Here is a 7,331-nt window from a genome sequence, read left to right as displayed (position 1 = left end):
GAAAAGCCAGTGCGGTTTGGGTTCAAACAATGGGCTATCTGTTGTTCACAGACTGGATATTGTTATCAGACTCAAGTGTATGAAGGCAAATCAAAGAAATTAGATGATGAAAGCATCAGTGGGCTTGGGACATCTGTTGTCCTTCAGATGGTATCTATTCTTCAGACACCAAATGCTCGTAAAGTTTAATTCGACAATTTTTTCACAGGATTTTCTCTGATGAACATTTGCAGGACATTGACGTTAGAGCAATAGGAACTGTTCGATTCAACAGAATGAACAAATGCCCTATTGCAACAGACAAAGATATAAGTAAAAAAGAACGCGGGGCATATGACTACAGATTTGATTACCGTAATGAAATTTTAGCTGTCACGTGGAATGACAACAGTTGTGTAAGGCTTCTGTCTAATCATGAAACTATCGAACCGATATCAGAGGTGAAGCGATGGAGTAGAACAGAGAAGAAAGATATCCAAGTACCACAACCCAAACTGATATCAGAATATAACAAATACATGGGTGGATTAGACAAGATGGATTGGAATGTTCAAAAATACAGAATAAGGGGGAACAAATGGTATTTTCCTTTGCTTACTAATGCCATCGACGTAACACTGGTTAACGCCCACGCACTGTATTGTATTTCAAATGATAAAATTCCATTGCTAGATTTTAGGAGGATGGTTGCTAGAAGATATCTTGCTTTATCTTCAGAACTCTCAGATGCAAAAAAGGGTGGAAGGAATTCTTTCATTAAAGCATCAATTAATCGTGTTCCTACTGTTATCAGAACATTTGGTAATCATTATATTGAACGGACCGAAAATGGTAAACAAAGAAAATGTGCAGTTGCAAAACAAATGCAAGAAAACAATGTGGAAAATGTAATGTTGGATTACACGTAGACTGTTTTGAACGCTGGCATTAAAAGTAGATAGTATCAGCCATGATCCCCATTTGGGGATCGGACTTAAATTTAAAATTTCTGAAAAAAAATTGACGCATTTATGAGGAAAACATATTTTTCTTATTATTTAGATGTAAATTAACAGTATTAAAATAAAAACTGATGAAATAAAAATTTGGCAGTTAATGGGTTAAGTCAGTAAATTAATTTCAGTGTTTCCGGTATGAATGAAAAAAAAATTGTTTTGGGTTATAAAATATTTATAAGGTGATACATCTTCTGAATATTGTGTAGTTCCTGCACTTCTTTAATAAGTTGTTATGAAAAAGAGAGAAAACAAATGTCTACAAATAAAACACTTTATTTGTAGACATTTGTTAGTCTAATGAAATTAATATAAAATTTAATAATTTATTAAATAAGCGCGAAAAGCAGTCTAATAAAACAGTATAAGGTTTATTTCTTCAAGCACAATCTTTAGAGAAGAATGGAATGTAATATAAAAAAACTAAGTACAAAGAAATTTATAATATACCAGTATGAATATGCTTCTATCATTCATTAAAATAAACTAATTTCTTGTGAAAAAATCAGTATGCTTGATTTAAATGTAAAAAATAAACATATAAATATATTTTCTCCTGTAAGAATGCGGGACTGGTAGTCAGAGGAATAGAGTTCTATTTACCGAACCATCGAAAGCAATCTTTTTTCAGTATCTCTATATTTATATTGTAGCGCAAGAGAACAATTTTGTTTCAGTATGGTAGAATTTATTTTTATAATATTAATTTTTTAATTAGATAATTTATTTGTTGCTATGCTTGATTTTTATAAGAATGTATAGCTTTTAAATAGTTTTAATTTCAAAATATTGAAAGACAGTTTTTATAATTTGAATACTACAAATGAATCTAAATGTTCTTGAAGCATTTTTAAGCCTGTATGGTCTGTAAACCGTCTGCAATAAAAAGTCTTATGTGGGATAAAAGAAACTGAATATGTAAGTATTTTTTTAACATTAGGGTTGGTATTAAACTAAATTAAGTCCTACAACCCTACTAGACAAGTTACAGAGCTATAACTATATCTGAAATAGTATGATAAAGACTTGCGAAAGTTTTAAATAATTTCTTTTTCAAATCAATTCTTCATCTTGTGACCTAAAAGTTACAACTTTTGCTGAAGACAAGAGTCACTATTCGCGGCGATGTAAATAATAACAGTCAACTTTAAACGTTAATAAAGTAGTCTAAGACTACTCATTCAAATAAACTAAGATATAATCTGGCTCAATGTTTTACCGGCTTAATGTATTTAAGTTCAAAATAACGGCTGCGATAGAAATGCAAAGCCGAGATAATTACTTCTAGATAGATTTGGCAAAATTCTAACAGCGCTACGCGAGTGCCAGAATCTCTCTGACTAGTTTAAGAATCCTCAGCTTATATACTCTAAAAGCTAATTTGCATTCTGGTGAGGAATTCGGAAAGAAGAAGTTGCAGTATAGAGGTATAATAACTGGTTTGTTTAACATAAGAACCATATAAATTTTACATAACGATTGTAATGTGAAGTTTTCAAATCAATTGTAAACTACGTATTATAACTAAAGTATAGCACGATCTGAATTACAACTGAAACTTCAATACTCTTCTTGTGGGTTATAAATTTAACAGGAATTAAACAGAATTAAATATACTAAACTTTCTTCTTGCAGGCCACATGTTCCGCTTAATATAAAATTCTAATCACATCAGCTTGATATGGATGGGGCCATTTGAGTGTATTATACAAAAGACTATCAAATAATATCTCCAGATTCATCACGGGCTGATCCCATTAGGACTTTATGGCTGAACATTAATTTAGGTACCACTCCAGGCTGGTCATAGTCACGCCCTCTAACCATATCTTTAGATTCAGAAATTCTTTAGATTCAGAAATTACCATATATATTTAAAGATAACACTAAAACTAAGCCAGGCAGAAAGAGTGATAGAGAAAGCAATCCACAGTAAAATCTTTCGGTTCAAGTTAATTTAAGCAAATTTCACTTATAATTAACTCGAACTATTTATATTTGCTCAAAACCTCCTTCTCATGTTTACGTCTTCTTCTAGCTGTTACGCATATGAAATCAGAAAAGACGGAGTAGAGTAAAAATTTTAGTTATTTGGTTAGGAACTTACCACTAACATTATAGCCTATTAATATTCTCAGTTGGAAGAAGGCACTGTTGTAACTGCCCGTTCCTTCATAGGAGGCAACGGCGGCCATCTATTAGGTGCTTCCATAATAAATAAAAACCACTCCGGCCTTTGTAGGTTTGCAATGCTAATGCGCTAACGCTAAGCGCCCAATAAAAATGTAAAATCTATTCTCTGGGAAAAATTTGTAAAAATATTTAAGTTAATCATTTTCTAGAGATTTAATAAAGATCTCTGAAAATTTTTAAGGTGATCTTTTTCTAGATATTTAATAAAGATCTGTAAAATTCTTGAATGGAAATAATATTTTAAATAATTTATTTTCCACAAATGTTATATGAAAGTAATACAAATATCGGCCTAACATTTTTTCTAACGGACATAAATCATATCAACTCCACGTACTATTGCAGTCCCTCTTCCTTTCTATTAGGTATTACTTACCACACTTTGTATTACAAGCAATGTATTTGCGCCATCTTTGAATCAATTTCTCAACCACTTTTGGAAAAAATTCATTTGATAATTGTTGTATCTACTTCTTTATAACCACTTCCGCTTTCTGTGCCAATGAATCTTTATCCCCGCAGATTAACCTTCATTAAATCGAAGACATAGAAGTCAGAAGGCAAATCAGTTAATGAAGAAGTACAGAGGACATCCAATGTTTAACCACAGATAATGTGAGTAAAGCACAACTGAACTAACTATTTAGAACGTGACACATCGCAGAGTCCCACAAGTACCTTGAAAAATATTTTTCAATTACCTTGAAAAAGTACCCTCGAGTGCCTTTCGCACTTACAAAGATTTAGAACAGTTAGTGCCTTACACACTTACCGCAATTTAGAACGGTCGGTACTTTTCGCGCTTACAATAATTTAGAAGAGTTTATGCCTTTCGCAGTTATAAAAATTTACCCGTACAATTCATGCGTAATTTGAATGAAATACTTATTTGTCGCAAAATATTTATGCATTATATCTGTTATTTACTAGTTCGTCTATGCAAGAATTGTTAATGCAAAAATGCTTCTCAAGATAATGTCTATGGTGGATGAGAGACCACAGTCTACTCTAACTTGCTAACCGCATGAGTTTTTCTCTACGATATATGAGGTGGTGAATTTTAATTATGGCAAAGCACACTAGGGCTATCTGCCTAAGGGAAGGGATGCCTTCGTGGAGGACTTTCTAAGGAAAACTGGCTCGTATACACGTTACACATGGGGAAAACCACGAAAACGCCCATGCAGCCAGCCCGTTCGCGGGATTCGAACCTCGGACCGAACTACCAGTGTTCAGCGACCTTACCGCTCGGCCGCTGGTGGGCCTACGATATATGAGAAAGTGCATTATTAAGTGAATAAGGATTGCGTTTAGGTTCTTATCTGGAATATTCTTTCCATGATTTCTCGAAGCTTTTATTCTGCCCGTACGTACTGCATGTTGGTCACACGTCATGTTCCCCAAAATCAAGAACAATGAATGTTTCCCTGTCATCCCAAAAATCAGGAACTTTAGATCCGATTGCTAGCTCTTGAATAATTTTGGTTTTGTAAAAGGTGGGCAATGTGATAATTTTTTAGATTGATTATTCATCCCTGGATCAGAAAGGTATTCTCATATTTTTACCTCTTTCACAAAACTAGAAAACACCCATTTTTAATGCATTCAAAAGCTTGCAACAGATCAGAGAAAATGATTGTTCTTTTTTCCTTCATATCGGCTGTCAACTGTCGAAGCACCCATTTAATATAAATTTTACTATAATTTAAGTTTTCCATCATGTTTCAAATTGCATTGTGGCCACAGCCGACATGCTGAAAGTTCACGAACTGTCCAATGAGATTGGTTCAGTCGTGCGTTGAAGATTAATGCCCCTGAATGCAGTTAATGACTTTTTACTGCACAGTTTGTCTTCAGCGTTCGATCCCTTTCTTTAAAATGTTTTATCCAGCTGAGTACGCGTTACTTTTGCCTCTGTAAACATCCTGTGGCCGTCAGTAGATGAAGGACGGCTTGCATGTTTTGTTTGTCAGGAACTCAGTTAATGTCACATACGTACTTTATACCCATTATTTACTTGCGATGAAGAAAAAGTATTATTACACGCTTCTATAGAGGAAGAATCACTCTAATAATGTGTGAAATTTGAATAATATCCGCCAGTTTTGAGGAAGAAAAAACAGTTCGACTTCTACAGTACTCACACACATTTTCTTCTAACTAGTTGGCAATAAAATAGAAATTAAAGAAAAACTAAAATTTTTTCAGGTAAAGAATTAAAATATTCATAGCTAAATATCTAGATAAACTTTTTTCGATTAGTACAGCAATAAGAATAAGACGCGTTATCAGTCCAAACCAAGTGTACTTGCAAGGTAAATAAAGAAAGAAAACAATTAAATAATGGAAATCATATAACCAGCAATTCATAACCAAATCAAAAAAACAAGTCGAAACCGCATTCAACTGCGTTTCATAGCCAACAACGCCAAACTGCAACCATAAAATGTTAACTGCTAAATTCGAAAGGGATTTTCCTTCTCACCGCGAAGCTGCTCATAAATACCCTCATCTGCCACGACTCCGTAGGTAGCCAATGCGCATGCGCATCTCCTGCGCCAAAAGATCTCTCATCTTCTACGTCCCTCCCAGTTGTCCAGTGACAGTCGTATCGCGTTCGTCAAATATTATACTATAGATTTTCTCCCTACGTCGGTTGCACTGAAGCTTATGAATTTGAAAAGAGTTTTTTCTTATTGCTTCGTCGAAGAGGGTTCCTTCTGAAAATTGCGTGGATATTAAATCGGAATTTAAAATACTATGTTCGTAGATTGATCAAGAGGAAGATAGATAGTTGATTGTGTTGTAATTCTTCTAGAAACTTCTGCATTTTTAAAGGTAAGTTACAATTATTTCTAAAATTTCTTTTATTTCTTATTCTGCTTTAAAAACAATTCCTGAAGAAAACAGCAAAAGCTATCTCATATATACTTTTTATATCTGAATTCAAAATAGTTCACTTTTATTCAAACAGTAGTTGGCCGAAATATTTAAGATATCTCTTTTTTATTAGAATTCTTGTTATGCCTTATGTTACATAGCTGACACACATTGAATCCTAAAGCTTATACACATTTCAAAGGCTGATTTAAGGAAAATCAAAGTATTTGGAATTCATATGTGTATACTGAAAAACGAAATCTTCTGGAAAGTGAATTATTTTGCTAATCTCAACTGTGAATCAAATTCGATACTTAGAAAAAGCTGTGCAAAAAGAATCATTTCAACGCTGTTCTTTTACAAATTAACTCTATAGGCTGTCCTCTACAAGATGATTCCTGATGCTCCAAAATGTGATAATGGTTTTCACGAAGTCTATTTCATTTCCAACATATATTTGGAACAGTTATTTTTCATTATTTAATATCCTTTCAACTTTCAATGATATTTAAAAACAGAAATGTAAAATGTTGAAAGACAAGCATGCAACATCTGTAACATTCATACATCTAATGAAATTCTAAATATTATTAAAACTCGAGAATAAAACATCGCTCTAGTGTAGAATTGGGTGCCTCTTCGGTTAGCGACAACTTTTTTTTTTTTTTAATTTTGGCGATGAAACCTCAGTTCTGTTTACCATGATAGTTTTAACTTTGTTTTAGCTTCCTGATTTTATTTAAATGAAAATAGATTGATGTGTACACGGACAAATTTAAGGCAGTGCGCAATGCCTAGTTTGTGCAATTCTAGGATGTTTTTTTTAAGTGAAAACAGATCGATGTGTACATGGGAACAAAGTTTGTGAAATTCTTTGACTTCTTATTTTGGTTTTGTATAGTGGCCATCTTGAGATTGTGCCTTCCTGGCGTCGATCTTGGCGTCAAAAAGAATCGCCAAAAAACAAGGGGCACCCAATTGTAAACTTTTACCTGAAACATATATTCAATGATGTAGCGTTCCTAATATAATTGTGGTTTACAGAAGTAAAATAATAATCGGGCAAAATTTGGATGGTATAAAAATTTTTCATTCATTTTAGGTGTTGTTGTCTGTTATTTCAAAAATTCTGTTTGGAATACCATTTACTAAAAGATTTTAGTGATAAATTATATCTCATGTAATTAATGTAAAATATTAAAATATCAGAATGTCTTGTCTCACAGTTGTACGCAGAGGCGAATTTATGAGGATGTACAAGTC

At 33.2% G+C, this 7,331-nt stretch overlaps 1 protein-coding gene across 2 annotated transcripts in view; it reads left to right on the top strand.

Moving 5' to 3' along the window:
• The first annotated feature begins 5,731 nt into the window (after window positions 1-5,731).
• The window catches only part of LOC118202932 (popeye domain-containing protein 1-like), a 145,852-nt gene continuing 144,252 nt past the window's right edge, over window positions 5,732-7,331 (top strand). Inside the window, exon 1 of one of the 2 annotated variants that reach the window (XM_085813731.1) lies at window positions 5,732-6,026. The gene's annotated coding sequence lies outside the window, so the exon portion shown is untranslated. The remainder of the gene's footprint in view (window positions 6,027-7,331) is intronic. The other variant, XM_085813730.1, reaches the window with a different exon arrangement.

Source organism: Stegodyphus dumicola, chromosome 3 (genome assembly GCF_044657685.1).
Source record: "Stegodyphus dumicola isolate Sdum_Otavi_A_Nest chromosome 3, ASM4465768v1".
Taxonomy (NCBI): domain Eukaryota; kingdom Metazoa; phylum Arthropoda; class Arachnida; order Araneae; family Eresidae; genus Stegodyphus; species Stegodyphus dumicola.
This window is presented reverse-complemented; position numbering and strand designations above follow the sequence as displayed.